Source organism: Pan paniscus, chromosome X, assembly GCF_029289425.2.
Source record: "Pan paniscus chromosome X, NHGRI_mPanPan1-v2.0_pri, whole genome shotgun sequence".
Lineage (NCBI taxonomy): Eukaryota > Metazoa > Chordata > Mammalia > Primates > Hominidae > Pan > Pan paniscus.
Window position 1 is genome coordinate 51090369 of NC_073272.2, and position 22648 is coordinate 51113016.

A 22648-nucleotide genomic window follows, 5' to 3' on the forward strand; every position below is an offset into this window, starting at 1 on the left:
GCTGGGATTACAGGCTCGCACCACCATGCTCAGCTAATTTTTGTATTTTTAATAGAGATGGGGTTTCACCATATTGGCCAGGCTGGTCTCGAACTCCTGACCTTAGGTGATCCACCCGCCTCAGCCTCCCAAAGTGCTGGGATTACAGGCATGAGCCACAGTGCCCGGCCTATTTTTATTTTATTTTATTATTTTTGTGGTTTGCTTTGACATCTCTATAACCTGCAAGTTTAACTTCCCTCTGGAAACTGCACAGGGCTTTTTTTTTTCTGTTGCAAAAAAATGTATTTTATTACTTGAGTAAAAGTACAGTATCTCTGTTGTTAATAAGTATTAAATGAAATTGAGCCCCTCCCCTTTCCTTTCAAATTTCCATGAAAGTGCATGTAACAGTCCATTTTTTTCTTCCATATCTAATACAAAATAAACACTATTCCTGCTCTCTTGATCAAGAAGAAGCATTTGCTCTTGCAAGGAACATATGGACATTTGAATGAAAATGATATTTCTTATTTATATACAAGAGCATTTACATTTTCTCTACTGAATATTGTTCAAGATGCTATACTTAGCAGCCTTGTGAAATTCCAGCACACATTTTCTATCATGTATATACCTACACAGCAAAATGTTACGTCTTAGTTCAACTACCAAAACAACACTTGTTTGTTTTCTCTAAAGAATTCTGCATGCTTATTACTGTACAGAAATGCATTAATATTGAAGATGACTCATGTAAAAAGCACAATACAAATAGCAATTCAAAAAGGAAATGGTTAAATCTACAAAACAAAAAAAGTTTGACTTTTTGAATAAAAATAAAAAAACAAACCTGTCAAACAACCACACTGTTCAGTCTGTACTTTCAGTCCTTTCCTTAAATCTGTTTTGAAAGATTAGACAATGTGTTTGATGATAAAAATTTCCAGCAGAATCAAAGTGTACATTTATGTACAGACTTTATTAGAGATCCAATGCATCACCGAGGCATTGCATCAACACCAGATTCATATTAAACTGGATATAAAAAATAAGTTAATGCCAGATTACAACTGCCTAGCAGGGCAACTTGCAATTGCCATACATATCACAGCAAGTTTACAGCACTCTAGCTAATTAGTATTTAGTCCAAAATACATAAGACCAAAGTTAATACTTTCATTCCGTTTGCAAAGCGAGGTTATATCGCTAATAAATAAGCTTCCTTAGAACTCCAAAGTTGAACAGGGTACAAAAGAATATCTTCATGATGTTGTAATTCATAGATCTGGGAAACCAGAAGGAAGGGGTATGGGGGCAAGGGGTAGGAGGCCACCACAGGTCGTATTCTGAACAGGAATGAATGCTATGTTTCCAGCCCAAGCTGCTTTAACTTGTGACGATCTCTTTGCTGTCCTCCATGAAGCGGGTGAAGCGGAATTGGTTCTCTTCTAATTGCTTGCCATTTTCCCCAGGCCAGCCAGAGAAGCAGTGGGCTCTGATTTCTGGAGCTTCTCCAGATTTCCTGTCAGCCCACTAACAGGTGAGCTGTTCCCAGTGTCGAGGCTTCCAGGAATTGGATGGATGCCACCATTCTGAATGACGGAGGTCCCATTGCCCTTCATCACCAACCCGTTGGAATGCCGTGCTGCATTCTGATTCCAGAAGCTGGAAGGATCCCCACTTCCTGATCTTGCCACCAAATCCTTATGGAACATTTCTGGGAACTTGATGGGATTGCCTCCTAGAAATGTCATGGGCCCATCCCCAGAGAGCTGCCTACCCTGTCACACAGGGGTGCTATTCCACATGTGAGTGCCCGTGTGTACCTTTTGTCATGAAAGCTCCTCCACAAATAGTGCAAGCAAACAGTTTCTCTCCAATGTGAGTTCTGCCAGGCACTCAACGAGGGGGAGGTTTTGCCACATGTGTTGTAGTAGTGCTGCTTGGGAGTTCTGGGCAGAGCCAAGAGCAGAACTGGAGATGTGGCAGAGAAAGACAGAGGCCCAGAAGGGATGTGACTGGTGGGGGTGTCCTTACTGTCCTGAGGAGAAATATGCACAAAGCCGTTGATCTCCGTTTTGCTGAGAGATGACAATGAGTTGGCGGGAATCACCACAGAGTTCTGATTGGGGCCAAGGTTGGAACTGGGCTGAAAGAGCTGTGATGGTAGATCTTGCATCTGATGTGTCAACATATGCTGCTTCAAATTACCCTTTGTGGAAAAGTCACAATTGCAAACTGCAAATAAATGATCTCTCTTTGATATGATTTCTATAGTGAATGTCCAAGGCACTCTGACAAGCAAATGTTTTGCCACAAATGTTGCAAGCGGTGTTTTTAAATTTACGCTGGACTCTGAAAGGGAAGAGGGTCCCCAAAGAATCTTCTCTGATGATTTTCTGTATGTGACTGGATGTCAGATCCAAAGCCCCGCCATTCACTGGAATGAAAGACAAACCGTTGGCAAACTCGCTTGGGACCACTCTCTGTGGTTTCTCCTCTTCTCTGGGTGACTTATGGAACTCCTGGATGCTGTTGGATGGGGACAGAGCCTGCATGGAAGACGTAGACTCTGAGATGGCTGGGCTGCCAGCACTTTAGCTCTCCATGTCATCACCCACTGAGGATGAATCATTGATCAGGACATCATCCTCGAAGGACCCATTCTCCACTGACTTCAGGCTGGCCCGCAGCTGCTCCACTAGGCCGACATTCATTATCTTCATCTGATTTTCCAAAGCAGTGATGCTCGACATCTCTAGGGGCAAAGGCGAAGAAGATAAGCTGTCTTGGGAGTCGTCTGCAGACTTGGGCATATCAGGGAATCTGCCCTCAGGACAGTCTTCCATTTTTTCATTGGAGAAGTTGTCTAGGTCATCAAAATTTTTCTCATAGAAGGAGCCTGTGTCAGACTCCATGGACTCAGAGTAACTGCTGGGGACTGGAGTGTTGGAGACCTGGCCTCTCATATGCATTCGAGTGTGCTGCTGCGGGATGACAGCGTCGTCTGTCAACTTCCAGCAGATGGGGCAGGAATGCTGGGCTCTGAGCAGGGGCACAGCATGATGGACACTGTAGTGGTTTTTAAGATTCCTTTCTGTAATGAAAACCTGGCCACAGATCTTACACTTAAAAGGCCTCTCCCTAATGTGTGTCCAATAGTGCATTTACAAGGCACTCTGACAGCTGAGAACTGGGTAGCAGATGATGCACTCACTGGGGCCAGTGGCCTTTTGTCAATGTTTTCTACCAGTTGCTGAAGCTTGGATGTCTCTGATGCCTGGGCTGAGTCCGAGAGCCCCCCAAAAGGAAACTTGGCCTTGAACTGCTTGGACATGAGAGGCAACAAAGGGTTGGTGAAGGTGGTAGTGCTTCCCCAGGGGGCCCCAGTCTGCTGCTGGGGAGCTCAGGGCACTACTGCTCGCTGTCAGGACCGAGTTGGTGACCACACCACTCTCTTTGCTTTTGCCACTGGAGGGTGGCAGAGTGGACCCTTCAGCTTCCTCTGGGAGCCCACCTAGGTTTCTTGTGGCCAGCTCGGCAGCCCTGGAGTCACTTTTGACTAAACCTGTGGGACTGGTGGCAGAATGGCTAATGGGGAAGGGGGCTGGCTCTTCCGTCTTGATGAAAAGTATGAGGCTTGGGAGGGTTGGGGGCAATGGCAGGCCGACTGAAGTGGTCAGAGTAGCCAGGACTGGTTTGGTGTCTAACCAGCTGGTGACTGGCTTCTCTGGAGTGATGGACATGCCATATGGGATGCCGGTACTCATGGGGATATTGTCCAAATGCTCAGGCACAGGATAAGGGTTCATCTGGGTATGGGTGTATTTCTCTTTGTGGCACTGAAAGTGGACTTTCAGATTCTTCTTGGTGGAGAACCCGTTCCCACAAATGTTGTACTTGAATGCCCTCTTTCCAGTATGGGAATGCAAGTGGATCTGCAAGGCACTGTCGCTCTCAAAGACCTTTGTGCAAAACCTGCACTTGCGTTTGAAGAATGCCTCATTGGAAGTATTTTTCACTTCAAAGGCAGTGACATTTGGTGGCTTGCTTTTTCTTTGCTGGGCCAAGGCAGACAAGGAGTCTAAATCCTCTGCAGTTGTTCCGATGTTGGGCAAAGGGCTGGGGAAAACTGAGTTAGTGGGGGCCAACTGATGTAGAAGTGGATCAGATGCAGGACTTAATAAACTGCTTATTGCAAAAGCTGGTGAGGATGATGATGAGACAGCTGGGTTGCTGACATGGGAGGCCGCAGCTCTTGAAGCCACCTTTTCTGAGGACAGGGTGGTAACTGACACCACCAATATGTTCATATTGGGAGAAAAGCCACTGTTGGATGGAATGATGGTGTTGCCAGAACTACTCCGAAGTAGCTGGATTGGGGTAGCTGTTTCACACCACTAATGCTAGCAGATTGGCTGGCGAGGCTCTGTGACAATCAAGCTGCTGCTGCCAGCTGCTGAGATAAATGGGAATTTAGCATGGACAAGGGGTTGGCAGATGTTTGTAAAGTACCTTGAGAAGGATGAGAAGATGTTGGCAAGTCTGCATTCTGAGAAGCCAACAGCAATGTTTGGTGACAAATCTATTTGATCAGTTGCAGCTAGTGGACCTGCTGCTGCTGCATACCTAGGAGCTGTTCCATGAGGGCTGGGATGGCCAACTTGCCCCGGGAAGCCCCGCGACACCTCACTTCCTGGGAGAACTGGGACACCACCACCTTGGTGCTCTGGAGGTTCTCGATGATGACGTTGCTGTTGATCACGGAGAAGTTGCCCAGTGTTGTCAGGTCCCCGAGTTGAGGTAGAGAGGTTGTGATCGCTGAGGTACCTGTGGGGGAGCTGCTGCTGCTGCTGCCACTTGGGGCAATACTGCTGTGGCTGCGGCTGGAAGTGCTGCTGCCACTTTTGTTAGCTACTGGGGCCTCCACCTCCATGGACTCTTCCCTGTCAAGTCTGTTGTGTTCTGAAAGGTCGCTGCAGTCCACTTGATCTGTTTTGTTAACTGTTTCATTCGTTTGTTCATCAGGATTATTGGGAGGGAGCCTGGGGGAGAAGGTTTTGGGTGGGGAGGCTGGATTTTCATTTACAAATAAAACTAATTGATTTTTAGTACAGTTCTTCTTGTGGAGCAGAAGATGTGATAATTCAAAGAACTTGGCACAGCACTGGCCACAGATGTGGGTGTCCTTGCTCTTAGTGGGAAGACTTGATTGACCCTTTTCCCTGTCTCCACAGGTTCAAGCGAATCTCATGCCTTGGCCTCCCCAGTAGTTGGGACTACAGGCGCCTACCACCACGCCCTGCTAATTTTTGCATTTTTAGTAGAGAGGAGGCTTCACCATGCTGGCCAGGCTGGTCTTGAACTCCTGACCTCAAGTGATCCACCCACCTTGGCCTTCCAAAGTGCTGGGATTATAGGCGTGAGCCACTGTGCCTGGCCTGCATAGTACTTTTAATTTAATCTTGTCTGCTTAATTTTTTCTATGACTTTGTTGAGTTATAATTGTTATTCAGTAGACTACACATATTTAAAGTGTAGACAATATGATGAGTTTTGGCATATGCATGCACCCACGAAACCATCACAAGAATCAAGATAGTGAACATATGCATCACCTCCAAAAGTCTCCTCGTGTCCCTTTGTCATCCCTCCATCCCATCCCTTCCTCCTACCTTCCCATCCCCGTGAAACCACTGACTGCTTTCTGTTTGTATGGCCTAGAATTTTATAAAAATGGAAGCATATAATATATACTCTTTTTCATCTGGCTTCATTCATGCAGTGTAATTATTTTGAGATTCATTCATGATGTTGTTGCCAAACACCAGAGGTTTGGCCTAGGTCCAGTTGCTCATCACACAGAAAGCCAATTACTGAGAAAAGTGTTGTCCAGGAAAAAAGGCTTTATTGCAGGTGATGTCAACCAAGAGATGGGAGACAAGTCTGAAATCTGTCCCTTCAACTGATTAAAGTTAGGGGTTTATATAGCAGGAAAGGAAAACAGGAATTAGAGAGGGTTAGGGAAGAGGAGTTGGTCAATAGGCAGCAGGTGTATCATACTGTCTGGATGTGTTGATCTCTAAAGCCCCAGCCCCACTGACACCATCTAGGGGCCTATTGGCCAGTCTCCTGAGAAAGGAACTCAGACAAGACAAATGTAAGTTTCTAAAGCTTCAGTTTTATGGGAAACTTGGGCTAGTTTCAAGGTTTCTTTAATGTGCTAACTTTATAGCCCCATCTAGTAAGTCTGAAGTTTCCAATTTTATACTCTCATTCTTTTGGCTAAAGTCTCTGATAGCTTTTATAATACATGCCCTCTTGAGAAAGGTAAAATGTAGACATGATCAGACATGTACACTTTCAGGTGAAGATCTTGTCAGAATTGTTTTTCTGAGAATAGGTTTTGTTAGAAGTCTGGTAGGGCTAAGTTGGAAAGAATAATGCTTTTAGCATCTGACAGGTGTCCTTGAGAGAAACCAATAAAGCAGCCAAGGGAGGTTCTAACTCCTGAAAACAAATGTTTCAGAACTTCCAATGCTGTAGAGAGCTGGCCCTCTACAGGGCTTTTCTCCGTGAACTTCAACTTGCCTGTCGCGAAAATCTCTTCATAAACATTCAGCTTCCTTTGGATCTGGGCTGTAAATACTTGCCTGGACTCAAGGATCCCCTAACTTTATGATGTACCTTTTACGTAAATATATGTTGACTTGCTGGTTTGTGTATGCATTGCATATAAGGTCTCTTTTTAAAGCATAGATTTAAATATTATAGAATATAAAAGATAAATGTTTCTCTACTTTCTAAAATAAGACACTTTATTTAGAATGTTAAGATAGCCCCTGCCTGTTATGTAGAACCATTAAGTATCTTGAAAAATTAATTGTTTGTTGCATATTTTTAAGAGCTCTGACTGTAATCCTGAAGTGATTTCTAATGACTGCGGGAGAGGAGGAGCTGACTGCTGCTACAAACACATGGACACCTGGATTCACACGTCTTAGTGGCCACTTTAGCCTTGAGAAGCTAATTATGAAATATGTGAAACAACTCCAGAGTTCTGCAGGTGTATAGGGGATGAGGGTGGGTAGCAAATGCCATAAAAGGGCAACAACAACCACCCTGATAAAAATATTAGGAACAGGCTGGGTGCAGTGGCTCAAGCCTGTTATCCCAGCACTTTGGGAGGCCAAGGCAGAAGGATTGCTTGAGCCCAGGAGTTTGAGACCAGCCTGGGTAAAGCGAGACTCTTTCTCTACAAAAAATAGAACAAATGTGTAAGGTATGGTGGTGTGTGCCTGTGGTCACAGCTACTTGGGAGGTTAATGTGGAAGGATTGATTGAGCCTGGGTGGTTGAATATGCAGCAAACTGTGATCATGCCACTGAACTGCAGCCTGGATGACAGAAAGACCCTGTCTTAAAAATGAATAAATAAAGTAAAAAGAAAAAATTGGGAACAATCATCATTATTTTAAAGCGTTATACCCTGGAACAGGGTTTCTCAACCTCAGCTCTATTGACATTTGGGCCAGATGATCCTTTGTTGTGGGGGCTGCCTGTGTATTGTAGGATGTTTTAGCAGCATCCCTGACCTTTGCCTACCACAGGCCAGTAATCCTTTCCCTAGTTGTAACAACCAAAAATGTCTCTACGCTGGGCGTGGTGGCTCACACCTGCAATCCCGGCACTTTGGGAGGCTGAGGTGGGCGGATCCCTTGAGGTCAAGGGGTTCGAGACCAGCCTGACCAACATGGAGAAACCCCGACTCTAGTAAAAATACAAAAATTAGCCAGGCGTGGTGGCATACCCCTGTAATCCCAGCTACTTGGGAGGCTGAGGCAGGAGAATCACTTGAATCCAGGAGGTGGAGGTTGCAATGAGCTGAGATCGTGCCATTGCACTCTAGCCTGAGCAACAAGAGCAAAACTCTGCCTCAAAAAAAAAAAAAAAAAAAAAAAAGTCCCTAGATGGCTGGGTGCAGTGGCTCACAGCTGTAAACCTAGCACTTTGGATTGCTAGAGCCCAGGGAAGATTGCCTGAGCCCAGGAGTTGGAGGCCACCCTGGGCAACATAGTGAGACTTCGTCTCTATAAAAAAAAAAAAAAAAGTCTCTAGACATTGCTGAATTCCCCTGGGGGACAAAATTTCTTCCCTGCTCCCCTTTGAGAACCATTGCCTTAGAGTAAAATATTCTCATATACATTTATTACAAAAAACCCCCAGCTTTCTTGAGATATAATTTACATGCCATACAATTCACCCTTTTAAAGTGTGCAATTCAGTGGTTTCTAATGTATTTACATGGTTGAGCAACCACTGCCACAGTCTAATTTTAGGACATTTTTGCCCTCCCTAAAACAAACCCTGTGCCCGTTAACAGTCCCTCCCCATCCCCCCAACCCCTGCAACCACTAATTTATCTTCTATCTCTATGGATTTGTCTATTCTGTATATTTCATATAAATGAAATAATACAATATGTTGTCTTTTGTGACTGGCTTCTCTCACATAGCATAATGCTTTCAAGGTTCACTCACTTTTAGCATGTATGAATACTTTATTCCTTTTTATGACTGAATAATATTCCACTGCATGGAAAAACCACATTTTGTCTATCCATTCATCAGTTGGTGAACACGTGGGTTGTATCCATCTTTTGGCTATTACGAGTAACACTGCTATGAATATTCAAATACAAGTTTTTGTGCAGACATATTTTCATTTCTCTTGAATGAAAGGAATGGCGTTTCTGGGGCATATAAAACACTTTTTAAACAGGAAGTTCTTCTTTTCAAGATACGTCTTATGGCAAACCTCCAAATACAAGATATATCACAGTGGAGTGTTTGAAGTGAGGTTAGCTGGAGCTCCAGAGCCCTGCCTGAGCTGCCATTTGACAGCCCTGGTGGCCTTGAGATGTCTCCACAGAACACCTTCCAACAAAAAAAATTTTTTTGAGACAGGATCTGGCTCTGTCACCCAGGCTGGAGTGCAGAGGCATGATCTTGGATCACTGCAACCTCCGCCTCCCAGGCTCAAGTGATCCTCCCACCTCAGCCTCCCAAGTAGCAGGGACTACAGGTGCATGCCACCATTCCTGGCTAATTTTTGTACTTTTTTGTAGAGATGGTTTTGCCATGTTGCCCAGGCTGGTCTCAAACTCCTGGGCTCAAGCACTCAGTCTGCCTCAGCCTCCCAAAGTGCTGGTATTACAGGTGTGAGCCACCTTGTCCTGCCCAAACAATATTTTTTCTTTTTAATGAACGATTATCAACCAAGCTCAGAACTTTAATCAAAAAGGATACAAACACAAAACAGTTTGGCAATTGCTGTCTGCTTCTTTGTGTCTAGGACACCTCGTATTAAATCTCGAACATTGAAATCTCATCCTTCATTTCCTTCAGGTCTCACATCTTGGCTTGGCATGCCTTTTCAGTTTTCTCTTTCCCTTCCTGGACAGTAGTGTCTGGATCTTACTTTTTTTTTTTTTTTCCCAAGTCTCACTCTGTTGCACAGGCTGGAGTGCAGTGGTGCTATCTCGGCTCACTGCAACCTCCACCTCCCGGGTTCAAGCAATTCTTCTGCCTCAGCCTCCCAAGTAGCTGGGACTACAGGCATGTGCCATCATGCCCAGCTAATTTTTGTATTTTTAGTAGAGACAGGGTTTCACCATGTTAGCCAGGATGGTCTCAATCTCCTGACCTCGTGATCCACCCACCTCAGCCTCCCAAAGTTCTGGGACTAGAGGCGTGAGCCACCGCGCCTGGCCAGATCTTCTTCTTCTTCTTCTTCTTCTTTTTTTTTTTGAGACCGAGTTTCACTCTTGTTGCCCAGGCTGGAATGCAATGGTGCGATCTCAGCTCACTACAACCTCCGCCTCCCGGGTTCAAGTGATTCTCCTGCCTCAGCCTCCCGAGTAGCTGGGATTACAGGCATGCGCCACCACGACGGGCTAATTTTGTATTTTTAGTAGAGACGGGGTTTCTCCATGTTGGTCAGGCTGGTCTTGAACTCCCGACCTCAGGTGGTCCGCCCGCCTCAGCCTCCCGAGGTGCTGGGATCATAGGCGTGAGCCACCATGCCCAGCACGGATCTTACTTTTATCTCCTCACTCCATGATAACTGTGCAGTTTATCTTGGGTTCCCCAGCAGTCTCCTTCTTATCTCTTTTTCTCTGGCCTATGCAGCCTGCCCCAGCCATGCTAAACTTCAGAACTGCATTGCTATGATTTGTTCTCTTCCTTTCTGTCAACATAAATTCAGATTCACTTAGTTTCTTCATTCATTCATCAGATATTTACGATAACCAAGATTTACTATGCTCGGAACTGCAGGAGTTCCAGATATACAGGGAGGAGTTCCTGTCTTTCATTCAGACAGATAAGACAGTTACAGAATGCCCACCTTAGAAGATGGTATATGCTAACAGCCGTTTGAACGGTACAAGCACAAAAATAGCTAGAGACGTCTTCATGTGAGATTGGGGATGACTTCGTAAATGGGACAGCACTGAAGAACTAGCAGGAATTCTTTACATAGAGGTGGTATTAGGGCATCTGGTGGAGAGGGTGGCATAAGCAAGGTCACGGAAATAGGAAAACAAAGATGATATTCTGGCAATTATGAGTCAAATAATTAAAGCAGGTGAATAATGAGACAAAGTAGTATGGTTACATAGACCAATGAGAATGGAAGGCTTTGAAAGCCTGCCCAAGGGGTTGAAGTTTATGTAGTGGACAATGGAAAACAAGTGAAGTGTTTGAAGGAATGACTGATGCAATCCAACCTGGAGTTTCTCTGATATTGTAGTTCCGCACCCTGGCCCACTGTTAGGAGATGATTCGGTAAAAAGGTTTTAACCAGAGGGAACTCCCTTCATTATTTCTTCTGGTTACTTTACCTCTCAGGGCCTGATTTTCCATGACAATAAATCAAAGGAGACTGGACAAAATGATCTTTCCAGCATCTCTATTCCTGAATCAAGCATGGACCAGGAAGCCCTGCTGCTTTTTGAAGAGTTAGGGACGAGTTGGGCTAAGGGCTGTGGGAAGATGACAAGGAACATTTGTGAGATTTCCATGGGGGAAATGAGTCATATTTGGAAACATCGGAAAGTAAGAAAATCTTTGTCTATAATCTATCCAGCTTCCCTCTTGCATATCTTTTTCCTTTTAGTGGCTTCCTCTCCACCTTTAATCTAGAAGTTTATAAAACGGCTTGGGGGATGAAGCACACATGCTTTGTCTTATTTTTCTATCCCTAGTACATAACACAGTGCCTGATTCATGGCCTGTCAGTAAGACTCTGATAATAAATAATTTCTTCCAACCTCCGTCAAAACCTACTCTCAGAGAGAAAATATGTAAGCAAATTCATACTAAGGTATAAATGGCTGATAACCATTTAAATTGTGATCCATATACTAAGAGGAATTTTTCTTATAAGTAATGGAATAGCCCTTTGCTAAAATCAAAACCCATTTCTAATAGTGGCATACATAGAACTAGGGGAGGCTTCAGGATGGCAGCAGTGATATTTCCAGTTGGGATCTCAGCCACTATTAGTCCCTCTTATCCTAAAGGGACTTCTCAATTCCCACCTAGAGGTTAAGCCTTGCCTCATTCTCTGCAATAGAAGCTGTCTGTTCTCAGCAGAAATTTCTGGAGCCCTGTTTTAACATTCTGGAGCTCAATGTTGGGCTCTGCTTGCTTCAAAACTGGTTCTGGGTATTTATAGCTCATTTCACAGAACTAGGCTTCTGTTTGGTTTCTCCAGCCTGGGTATATGCCGCGACAACATGTCCACTCCCCTGGACGCTCTCAGATAACAGTTCTGTGCTTATCTCTTTCTGGTATATCTTAACACCTTTCTCCCATCTGACTCTGCATGGAGTCAACTTTTACCTTTGATATCTAGCCCAGTACCCATCACCTTTCTCCCTGTTGTAAGATGACCCTGCTGCTGACTCCCAACCTGCTTAGACTTCCAAGAATCAGCAGCCAATGTGTAGCCTGCCACTGATACCCTGTCTTCCTACCCTGAGAACCAGCCAGAATTCCTGGCACTTCAAATTGGAACTTCCCCTGCCCCCTCAGCCAAACCTAACTACTGACCTAGACTGCCCTCTGCCATTTGTTCCCAGAGCCCCTGGGCATTACATTTGTCCTCTTGAAAGGGAATGCCTCTGCATCTGATGTTGAGTCAGCTCTCCTGTAATAAGGGCTTAGTGGGTCTACTTCTAAGCCCTGGCTTTATCTTAATTGAACTGACCTTGCCATGGCCTGGAAGATGGCAAGCAAGCATTTATCTGGAGCACCTGATATCAGACTCTGGAGCTAATTATCTACCCTGCTAGGTTATAAGGAAAGCTTCACGGCTAACATTTTCTTGTGGGAGTCACCCAGGCAACTGAGGCTGCCTTGTTGCCACAAGATAACCTTCCATATAGATATTTTTCTCCAGTTAGACATCCTTTATTCAACTTGGGGGTTGCATTTGTCCAAAATTTTCTTCCTTGGCATGTAGGATAGTTGACCTAACTACCTACTATGGTCTTCCACCTGCCTTCTTGTATTAAATGCCTGTTGCATTTGTCCTAGGCAGAAATGAATTTCACTGATAGAGGGACCATATATCTGCACTGGGTGGATAGATTCCTTTATGGTGTAATTCCAGGGATTCACAGAAAGTATCTGCTCCCAAATATGTCTCCCACATGATGATGTGTGCCATCATTATTTCCATCCAATCTCTCCAATGGGTGGGCCTCAATTTCTACTTGTTTTCAAAGACTCAGAGTAACTTGGAGAGAAGGACACAGCAACGAGGAAGAAAATATAGTTAGTAATTATGATTACTTCTTTTGGATCCTTCCTATTATACACCAAGGTGTATAATATGAATTTAAAAGAATTTATTGGCTTACACAAATGGGAACTGCAGGGATCCATGCTTTGGGGGTACAGCTGGATCCAGGGGCTCAAATAGCTTCATCAGTGCTCCCTCATGGTGCCTTCTCTGGTATGCAAAAAAGGTCCCAGGGAGGACTCTGATTGGTTGATTTGTGTAATGTGCCCTCCTTTCATCCAAACACTCTGCTTAAGAGGATGGTTGATGCTGCTTGGCTAACCTAAATCACAGGAGGCCCAGCCCAACGGTCAGGAGGGGCAAATAGTTTCACTCTAAAGAAACTACGAGAATATTGGGTTATCTGCAGGGTAAAGGGGTTCTCTTACCAGAGAAGGGCAAATAGATGCTGGGATGGAAACAGTCAGATGTCTATTTTAAGGGTCAGGGGGATAAAGGGGCTGTACTGCATATTTGCCTAGACCTCACTTTGGGTTATCCATTGCTCACTTCATTATCCCTTGTTAAAATATAAAGGTGGGAGTGGGGCTAAGGAATCATGCTGAGTCTTAACTCAGTGTGAAAGGGTTTGTTCAAAATGTTCTATTCCCACTGACCCAGGCCATAGAACACTTTGGAGAACAAGTCTGGAAGCCTAAAATGGGAGGGTCCTAAAAAAAAGCACAAAGGAGGGCACAAAGTGGGGTACCAAGAACCAGTGGATATCCCTGGCCTATCCTATAGCATGGTCCTGGGCCAAGAGCCAGCCTGAGGATTTGCATATCTGCATGTAAATGGATCCTAAGTTCTGGCATTCATCTTGAGCAGCTTGGAGCTCAAGATGAGGTTCCTTTCCCATCCCTCCCCTCCCCTCCTCTCCCCTCCTCTCCCTTCGCCTCCCCTTCCCTTCCTTTCCGCTGAGCACCTTTTCACCCCAGGAGCTGTTCACAGCTCCTTCTTCAGAAGTCTTCTCTCTCTTCAGATAAGATGGCTTTCTCTCCTTCGCCCTACAGACACACTCCAAGGACAGTGACACATACACATTCAGACAGAATTCATGATCACATTTTGACAAGAGATGCCATTTTATCTAAAAGCACCGTCCATGTGCCAATCTAAGGGCAGAAATTAAACCCTAAACCAACACAATTACAAGTCAATAGTATTAGAAAAGACTATCATTAAAACATTTGTGTATTGTGGCTTAAATTCAATCATGGTAGGAAATTTGAGCTGTTTCTGGGAGACAAGTCTTGCATAACCAGAAACTGAATGCTCTCTTCTTTTCCCACCAGCAGCCTCATCTCCACTAGTTTCTAAGAGCCAACCTGTCCTTAGCTCCATTGAACTATGGCTATGGTTACTTCAGGGTCTTACAATGATGGTATCCTTTCTACTCCTTGAAAATTATGTTTGCCATAATTATCTCTCTTGTGTCCTTTTCTTAAGACCAACGACTTTGCTATTAGTGTTGAAGGAAGGGGCCAGCACTCCTAAGCATCCATCCACTTGTAAGCAAGTACGTCCGTCCAGGCTACCATTAATATCTTTTGTTTCAGAGCTTTTTGCTTTATTTCACAAGCACTCTTGTCTTGTTTCCTGCATAGGATCTCCTCATGACCAGGTTCTATAAAACTCAAGAGCAACTTGAGTGTAAGAAACATTTCTCACCAGAACGTCCTTCCTACTCATGATGATGCTCCTGTTTCCCTTTCATCAGCCCCTCATCGTTGATCTTCATAGACAAACTCTTGTCCCCTCCCCAAATTCTGTGTGGCTTGGTTTTTGACCCCAGTAGATGAGGTAACTGGGTGTGTCAGCAATTAGACTGACATCCCTGACCCCTGGCATTCAGTTGTAACAGTAGTCTCTGTCTCCAAATGGGGTTTCTCCTGCCTTGATGTTGGGCATTTCAGATGTACCCCCCAAGAAAAATGGAGTGATATTTGCTGTGTGCTTCTGTCTGTTTGGCACAGGACCTGTTTCTCGGTGACTCCTAAGGCTATGTGCCTTTGGAGCAAAAGTCCAGACTGGCAGAAGGAGCCTGTTGAGTGCTGAAGAATTTAGAGACATCCATCTCCAGTTCAGTTGCTTTTCTGTCAAAATCTCAGTCTCTACATCTCTCATAAATCCCAAACTGCTCCAATCATCCCAGCTTGCAATTTGGATACTTTTTGATGCTATGCTTTTTAACGTTATGAAAACCAAATGTGTCAGAATGTGTCATTTTTTTTTTGTGGGCTCGCTGAGTGCTTTTGCACTACATCATTTATTGTCATGCATCTGTAGGCTTATAGTCTACTTAAAATTTTTTTATTTTACAATAATTTGAATTCATTCGCTTTCCAACCTGCTTATTGCAGTTCAGGGTGGCAAGTGGCCAGAGCCTATCCTGGCAGCTCAAGGGGCAAGGTAGGAACCCACCCTGGCCAAGATGCCATCCCATCGCAGGGCACACTTACATAGACACTCACACTCACTTAGACCGGTACCATGTAGACACACCTGTTCACCTAATGTGCACAGCTTTGGGATATGGGAGAAAACTGGAGTAACTGGAGAAAACCCATACAGACATGGGTAGAACCTGCAAACTCCACACAGACAATAGACCTGCTGGGAATGGATTTTTTCCCTGATCAAGGTAATAATAAAATAATGTTGAAACAAATGACATTTTTCGAGGACTTCTGTAATGCTAACTGAAAAATAGTTGAACTCAACTTTATAAATATTGACTATAGGTTTGTTATTGTTGTTTTTAAAAGAAGCCCAAGCAACAGTAAAGCTAAGGAGAGATTATTCAGTTTTGTTACACGGGAGGGAGAGAAGTTAATTTCTGTTGCTTTGGTGTTTTGTATTTATCTCTCATTACAAAATTGGATAAAAACACAATTTTAAAGGCTGCACTATATGTTGTCATTTATCAAGGACAGGAAAAAGTGAAACCCATACATCTCCATTATGTGGTTTCTGAAAGCTGTGCAAATCTTGAACACAAGCTGAAACATCATAGAAACCATATCTCAGAGCTGTACAAATTTCCTGCTGATTATACAGAGAAAGAACATGTGATTACCAAGAGCCTTGAGTAGATGTAGGAGAAAATAATGTTGGGTTAGGTATCTGGTTGGTTTATCTGATGCCAGAGTTTTATCTATTTGGGTCTGATGCTTTGATTGTTTGGGTTTGGTTGTTTTTTTTGTTTTGTTTTGTTTTGTTTTTTGTAAGTGAGAGAGGCCAGTATGGGATAGAGGAAGGAGGCAAAGTGTTGGTGGATTTCCCACATTAATCTAGCCAATACCACATTTCAATGTTGTAAGCTTCCTTTTTCTTATGGTCTGATCCTTCTTGCCTCATAAACTTGGCATCCTCTAATGGTTATTTTTACTCTGTTATCCATCTCTAATAGCAAAAATAATCTAAATAAAATATAGCCTCAACTGTGAGGCTATTTTCCTCTAAGGAGCTAGATGCTGTTAAGGGTTGTAGACACAGACTTTATTTCATTTAATAGTGATGATTTTTCTTTTCATCCTTGTGCCTGTATTAAGTGTAGCAGGACAGGGAAGCCCCCTGACAAAATTGGGGCTTAGCCCCTGAGGGCACTTGGCTTTGCCCAGGAAGGAATTCAAGGGCCAAGTGGTGGTGTTACATGGCAATCTTCTATTGAATGGTACTGCTCCTTGCCTAGCAGGGCTAACTCACAGGCAGTGTGGTCCAGAGTCAGCAACTTAGGGGCTCTTGGCAACTGCATTAATACTCACGTAAATCCACTTTCAATCACATGCAAATTAAGGGGTCAGTCAATGCAAATTGAGGGGCAGGTTATTTAGACCTTTCTAAGAAAAGGGTGGTAACTTCCAAGCCATTGTTACGGAAAGAGGTGGTGACTTCTGGGTCATTGCTGTGGCATTTGTAAACTGCCATGGTGCTAGTTGGAGTGTCTTATGCCAATGAGCAATGAGAGCAACTAAAGATCACTTTTGCCTTCTGCTGGTTCCTGCTCGTTTCTTCACTTTATCCCATCTGGACCAGATACTGTTTTGGTCAGCAGGGTTTTGACCAGAGAACAAATCCTGCTGGTCTGCTACCTCATAAGCAGGGCACAAAATCTAGTGGGTCCCACCATGATTTGCCTCTTTGGAGCAGCCAAGATACCTGAGTCTCTGTACTTTGACATCAAATTCCACTTACATAAGGCAGCTCTGAAAAGTCAGAGGGTAGTGGGCCTGGGTCAACACTGTCTGCTTTCATCAGTCATATGCCTGAGACCCAGGGTGGGGAGATTCACAGTGCCACCATTCAGGCATGTACAGAAGGCTTCATTAACATGTGCTTCTTGAGTACAGGAAAGAATGGGGCAGGGACCCTTATGAGTCTTTAAAACATTTTTTTTCTAATTTTTAATTTTTATGCACACACAATAGGTGTATATACTTATGGGGTACATGTGATGTTTTGATAAAGGCATACTATGTATGGTAATCACATCAAGGTAATTGGGGTATCCATCACTTCAAGCATTTATCATCTCTTTGTGTTAGGAACATTCTAATCCAACTCTTTTAGCGATTTTAAAATATAAAATAAATTATTGTTGACTATAGTCACCCTGTTGTGCTATTAAATGCTAGATCTTATTCATTCTAACTATATTCTTTTACCCTCATCCCCACATTATCCTCCCTCCACTTGCTCCCCTATCCCTGCTACCCTTCCCAGCCTCTGGCAACAATCATTCTACTATCTCCTTGAGTTCAATTGTTTTAGCTTTTAGCTCCCACATATGAGTGAGAACATGTGACATTTGTCTTTCAGTGCCTGGCTTATGGTGCTTAACATAATGACCTCTAGTTCTATCCATGTTATTGCAAATGACAAGATTTCATTTTTTTTATGATTGAATAATATTCCATTATGTATATTTACCACATTTTCTTTATCCATTCATCTGTTGATGGACACTTAGGTTGATTTCAAATCCTGGCTATTGTGAATAGTGCTGCAATAAACATAAGAATGCAGATATCTCTTTGATATACTGATTTCCTTTCTTTTGGGTATGTATCTAGCAGTGGGATTGCTGGATCATATGGTAGCTCTATTGTTAATTTTTTGAGGAACTCCCAAACCTTTCTCCATAGTGGTTGTACTTATTCACATTGCCATCAACAGTGTACGAGGGTTGCCTTTTCTGTACATCCCCTCCAGCATTCATTATTGCCTGTCTTTTGGATAAAAGCCATTTTAACTGAGGAGAGATGATATCTCATTTTAGTTTTGATTTGCATTTCTCTGATGATCAATGATGTTGAGCACCTTTTCATATACCTGTGTGTCATTTGTAGGTCTTCTTTTCAGAAATGTCTATTGAGATCTTTTGCCCATTTTAAGGTCAGATTATTAGACTTTTTCCTGTTGAGTTGTTTGAGCTACTTATATATTCTGGTTATTAACAACTTGTCGGATGGGTAGTTTGCAAATGTTTTCTCCCATTCTGTGGGTTGTCTCTTCACTTTGTTGATTGTTTCCTTTGCTGTGCAGAAGATTTTGAACTTGATGTGATCCTACTTATCCATTTTTTGATTTGGATGCTTGTGCGTTTGAAGTATTACTGAAGCAATCTTTGTCCACACCAATGCTCTGGAGAGTTTTCCCAATGTTTTCTAGTAGTAGTTTCATAGTTTGAGGTCTTAGATTTAAGTCTTTAATCCATCTTGAGTTGATTTTTGTAATGGCAAGAGGTAGGGGCCTAGTTTCATTCTTTGCATATGGATATCCAGTTTTCCCAGCACCATTTATTGAAGAGACTGTCTATTCCCCAATGTATATTCTTGCTACCTTTGTTGAAAATGAGTTCACCAAAGATGTGTGGATTTATTTCTGGGTTCTCTATTCTGTTCTATTTCTACCATTTTAAGAAAACTACATTTGTGTGTGTGTGTGTGTGTGTGTGTGTAGTTCTGTGCCACTATCACAATCAAGATATAGAGCTGGCTCATCACCACAGAAGAATCCCTTCATGTTATCTCTTTTTATTCATTCCCCCACTCTTTTCTAGAGTCGCCACACCATTTTTCATTCCTATCAGCAATGCATCCTTCTGTGCATCCTCACCAACATTTGGTATTACCACTTTTTAACTGTTCTAATAGGTGCATAATGATATCTCCTCGTACTCTTATTTTACATTTATCTAATGGCTACTGATGTTGAACATCCTTTCATGTGCTCATTTGCCATTCACATCTTCTCTTTGGTGAAATATATGTTCATGTCTTTTGCCCAGTTTCTAATTGGATTGTTTGCTTTTTTATTGTTGAGTTCTGAGAGTTCTTTATATATTCTAGCTATAGGGCCCTTGACAGATATGTGGTTGGCAATTATTTTATTCCAGTCTGTGATATGGCTTGCCTTTTCATCTTCTTAACAGGGGTCTTTCACAGAACAAATGTCTTTGATTTTGATAAAGTCCAATTCATCAATTTTTCCTTTTAAGGATTGGGCTTTTGGTGTCAAATCTAAGAACTCTTCATCTAGTCCTAGGACCCAAAGATTTTTCTCTTATGATTTGTTTCTAAAGGTCTTAGAGTTTTACATTTTGCATTAAGTCCATGATTCATTTTGCACTAATTTTTGTATAAGGTATGAGGTTTAGGTCAAGGTTTAATTTTTTTTTGCTTATGGATGTCCAATTGTTCCAGCACAATTTGTTGAAAAGGCTCTCCTTTTTAAATTGGATTGCATTTCCATCTTTGTCAAGAATCAGTTGAAAAGCTAGATGTGGTGGTGCATGCCTGTAATCCTAGTTACATGGAAGGCTAAGGTGGGAGGATCACTTGAGCCAAGGAGTTCAAGTCCAGTGTGGGTAACATAGCAAGACCCCATCAAAAAAAGAATCAGTTGTGTGGGTCTATTTATGGGTTTTCAATTCTGTTCCATTGATGTATGTCTATCTCTTGGACAATGTGATAATTTCTTTGGTTACTATAGCTAGATGGCAAGTCATCAGGTAGAGCAATTCCTCCCAATATATTCTTCTTTTCAAAATTGTTTTAGCTATTCTAGGGTTTGTGCCTTTCCATATGAATTTTAGAATAAGCTTGTCTATGTCTACAAAAAACTTGATGGGAATTGCATTAAACTTAAAGATCTATTTGGGGAGATTTGACATCTCCACTATTTTGAGTCTTCCAATCCACAGACACAGTATGTCACTCCATTTACTTAGGTCTTTAATTTCTTTTATCAGTCTCTTGCAAATTTCAGCACACAGATCTTGTACATGCTTTTAGATTTATACCTAAGTATTTCATTTTCTTTAATGCAATTGTAAATGGTATTATGTTTTTAATTTCCAGTTTCCACAAGTTTGTTGTTAATATATAGAAGTGCAATTGATTTTTGTGTATTTATCATCTTGTATCCTGCATCCTTGCTGAACTCACATGTTAGTTATAGAGGGGATTTTTTGGGTATATTCTTCGGGATTTTCTATATAGCCATCTGCAAACAGGGATAGTTTAATTTCTTCTATTTCCATCTGTATCCCTTATTTTCTTTCTCTTCTTTTTTCTTTTTTTTGTCTTATTCCTCCGCTAGAACTTCCAGTAGTATGTTGAATAACAGTGGTGAGATACATACATCTTTGCCTTTTTCCTGGCGTTGGGGGAAAACATTCAGTCTTTCACAATTAAATATGATTTTTAGTTTTTTTGTAGATGAACTGTATCAAATTGAAGAAATTCCACTCTATTCATGGTTTGCTGAGAGTGTTTTTTTTAAAATCATGAGTGGGTGTGGGATTTTGCAGATGCTTTTTCTGCCTCAATTGATATCATTATTTCTTCTTGGTGGATTGATCTTTTTATTATGTGATGTCCCTCTTCATTTCTAGTAATTCGCTTTGCTCTGAAGTCTACTTTACCTAATATTAATGCAGTCACTCCCAGTTTTTTTTTTTTTTTTTTTGAGATGGAGTCTCGCTCTGTCACCCAGGCTGGAGTGCAGTGGCATGATCTTGGCTCACTGCAACCTCTGCCTCCCGGGTTCAAGCAATTCTTCTGCCTCAGCCTCCTGAGTAGCTGGGAGTACAGGTGCGTGCCACCACGCCCAGCTAATTTTGTATTTTTAGTAGAGACAGGGTTTCTCCATGTTGGTCAGGCTGGTCTCAAACTCCTGACCTCGTGATCCGCCCACTTTGGCCTCCAAAAGTGCTGGGATTACAGGCATGAGCCACCACGCCTGGCCCACTCCTAGTTTTTTAAAAATTAATGTTTGCATTGAACATGTTTTTCCATTCTTTTAGTTTCTATCTACCTATGTGGTCATATGTGAAATGAGTTTCTTGTATATGGCATATGGTTTGATTATTTTTTATCCACTCTGTTAATCTCTTTTAATTGGCCCAGGAATGAATATTTAAATTTTTTCAGTACTTATTAATTTTTTAAAAAATTAACAGACTTTTTTTAAAGAGAAGTTTTAGGACCACATCAAAATTGAGAGGAAGGTATAGAGATATCCTATATACTCCTGGGCCCAACACATGCACAATTCTCCCCATTATCAACATCCCCCAAAGGAGTGGTACATTTGTTACAATTGAGCCTGCAATGACACATCATTATCACCCACAGTCCATAGTTTACATTAGGATTCACTCTTGGTGTTGTACATTTAATAAGTTTGGACAAAGGTATAATGACATGTACCCACCATTATAGTATCATACAGAGTAGATTCACTGCTCTAAAAATCCTCCATGCTCCACCTATTCATCCCTTCCTGCTCTATAACCCTGGCAACCACTGATCTTTTTATTTTCTCCATAGTTTTGCCCTACCCATAATATCATATAGTTGGAATCATACAGCATGTAATCATAGCCAAGTAAGCCTTTTTAGACTGGCTACCTTCACTTAGTAATAGAAATTAAAGTTTCTTCCATGTCTTTTCATGGCTTGATAGTCCATTTCACTTTACAGCTGAATAATATTCCACTGGCTATCTGTAGACAGTTTATTAGTCCATTCACTTACTGAAGGACACTTTGCTTTCTGCCAAGTTTTGGCAATTATGAATAAAGGTGCTTAAACAAGCAATCATGCACACTTTTGCAACAAGAAAAAACAGAAAGTCCCGCCACAAAAAAAGAATATTTAAAGAAGAAACAAATGGAAATTTTAGAAGTGGAAGATATGATAACCAAGGAAAAAATTCCCACTGAATGGGTTCAATAGCAGAATGGAGACAAGCAAAGAGTTAGTGAACACAAAGATAGATAAAAAGAAATTGTTCTATCTGGCCAAGAGCTGTGACTTACACCAGTAGTCCTAGCGCTTTTGCAGGCTGAAGTAAGACAACAGATGGCTGGATGCTAGCAGTTTGAGACCAGCCTGGGCAACATAGTGAGACCTCATCTTTATAAAAAACAATTAAAAATAGCTTGAGTGTGATGGCATGTGCCTGTAGTCAGCTACTGTGAAGGCTGAGGGAGGAGGATCCCTTGAGCCCAGGAGTTCAAGGCTGCAGTGAGCTATGATCTCACCACTGCTCTCCAGCTTGGGCAATAGAGTGAGACCCTGTGTCTAAAACAAAACAAAAAGAAATTGTTCAGTATGAACAAGTCAGAGAAAGAAACTGAAAGAAAAAGGAATACAACCTCGTGGACCTGTAAGAAAATACTAAAACATCTATCATTTGTAGCATCAGAATCACAGAAGAAGTGAAAATATTAGGGAAACAGGAGCCTAGGACAGCCAGAGTGAAACCACTTGAAAATCAACTCCATCTTGAAATTAACAAGGCACATT

General features: G+C 42.3%; 1 pseudogene; it reads right to left on the reverse strand.

The window, feature by feature from the left end:
- Window positions 1-1368: 1368 nt before the first annotated feature.
- LOC100979861 (sal-like protein 1) lies at window positions 1369-18051 on the reverse strand (annotated as a pseudogene).
- Between the last annotated feature and the right edge of the window lie 4597 nt (window positions 18052-22648).